The 1,784-nt window shown below is 53.5% G+C and overlaps 1 protein-coding gene across 1 annotated transcript in view; it reads right to left on the bottom strand.

Annotated features, from left to right (window-relative positions):
* The window catches only part of PLEK2 (pleckstrin 2), a 19,207-nt gene that overhangs the window by 16,453 nt on the left and 970 nt on the right, over positions 1 to 1,784 (bottom strand). The gene's annotated exons all lie outside the window — the stretch shown is intronic.

Below are 1,784 nucleotides of genomic sequence, written 5' to 3'. Positions count from 1 at the left end.
TTCTGATCTGTGCTCCTGTGTCTCTAGGAGTTGGACTTGACCCTGTGGCTGTAGTGCTTCCAGGTTCTCACTACAGGAACAGCCCTGAGTTCAGACAGCTTCTATGGAATAACAAGCCAAGTATGGCGTCAACCTGCCTCATGGCAATCCCATAGGTGTGTCATAGGGCTCTCAATGACCAATTTCCCCCTGGAAGTCGATAGCCAGGTACCTGTGGGTGAATTTGAACTTCCCACCAACCTTCCAGTTAACAGCCAAGTGTGTTAACCGTTGCACCACCCAGGGACTCCTTCCTTGGAATGGACTCCTAGAAATAAAATTCCTAAGCCCAAGGGCACTAAACCTTGCAAGGACGTTTTCTAAGAGCGTTGCTCCCATGTATTACATGCGGGGCAACCGTGCTGGGCACCCCACTGCCTCTTCCTAAAGGAAAAGCAATCCTGCCCACTACTGGCCCCGTCCTCCCTTTATTCTCGGTCTCCTTAAAGCCAGCCCGAGGGAGCTCTGGGTCTTTGGCCTGGCGCCCTGCTCCTTCTTGTCCGGGCAGGATTCAGAGCCAAAGCTGTCATGCCTCTGCCTGTCTCCCACCTTCCTTCTCACTTGGGATGTCTGTTCTGTACTCTGGCTTCCAGCTCAGGCCTCGCCCCACCTCAGCTCTAAAAACCTCCTTCCATCTATGGAGTGTTCGAGCCACAGCCCTGTAACTTCTCCAGTGGACAGGGGGGCGGCTTTTGCCACGGACCGTGAAGAAAGTCAGACAGAACAGTAGGCTGTTGCCAGGCAGTGGGCCACGTCCTGTTTGCACACACAAGACATAGCTGCTGCTAGCCTCAGGGGACAGGCTCCAAACCTTTCTTTGGGTTTAAGTGGGATGAGCTGTAGCTATGTCAGCCGAGCTTCTTAGGTGGGCTTTTGGGGCCAGACTTTGACCTACTTGCCTCTTTATCTCTTGGAATGCATTACCTGGCCGGCCAGGGCCTGGTCCCTCCAAGAGAGACCTCAACATCCTAAGCACAATCTAGTTTCCCTCGAGGTCTCCCCCGATTGTGTCCCCACCAAAAAGTACACAGTCAAGTGCTGGTAGCTGATAGCTGTAAGCGTGACCTTCTTTGGAAACAGGGCCTTTGCAGATACAGTCAAGTTGAGATGATATACTTGAGTAGGTCAGGCTTTACTAAGCAGAGAGAAATGCGGGCAAAGACGCAGAGGGGATACAGCCTCGTGATGAGAGAGACACGGAGTAAAGTTAAGTTCCCATAAACCAAGGAATCACCGGGAAGGCTGGCAACCACCAGGAGCTAGAAACGGCCAGGATGGCGTTGTTAGAGGAAACGGACCGGAGGACACCTCGATTGCAGACCTCTAGTTCCAGAGCCGTGAGAGAACAAATTGCTTCTGTTTTTAGCCACCTGATTGAGGCACTTTGTTTCAGTGGCCGCAGGCAACTAATAGGTCCACAAAGGTCCGTTTCCTGTAAACACCATTTCTCCACAGGGCTCCTACCAGGGTCCAGCTACCCCAGCTACCGTTGGGCAGACGCAAACTGTTTGCCCACCTCCCACCCTCCCTCTCACCTCACAAGCGGTACAGCGGTTCCCCAGAGGCTGTTGCTCCTCAGGTTCAGCTGCCTCCACCGGCCACGAGGAACCAGGGCTATGGCCCCAGTCAGCACAGCAGCCTTGGAGTTTGTATCCAGCGCTGGCTGTATCCAGTCTGACCCTTGATCTTGGCCGCAGCCTCCTACCAAGCCTACTCCACACAGTTTTGAACAAACAGCAAATCAG

Source organism: Echinops telfairi, unplaced genomic scaffold (genome assembly GCF_000313985.2).
Source record: "Echinops telfairi isolate 266 unplaced genomic scaffold, ASM31398v2 ScPeMD7_18;HRSCAF=68, whole genome shotgun sequence".
Lineage (NCBI taxonomy): Eukaryota > Metazoa > Chordata > Mammalia > Afrosoricida > Tenrecidae > Echinops > Echinops telfairi.
The sequence above is the reverse complement of the archived record's forward strand: the minus strand, read 5'-3'. Positions and strand labels throughout refer to the sequence as shown.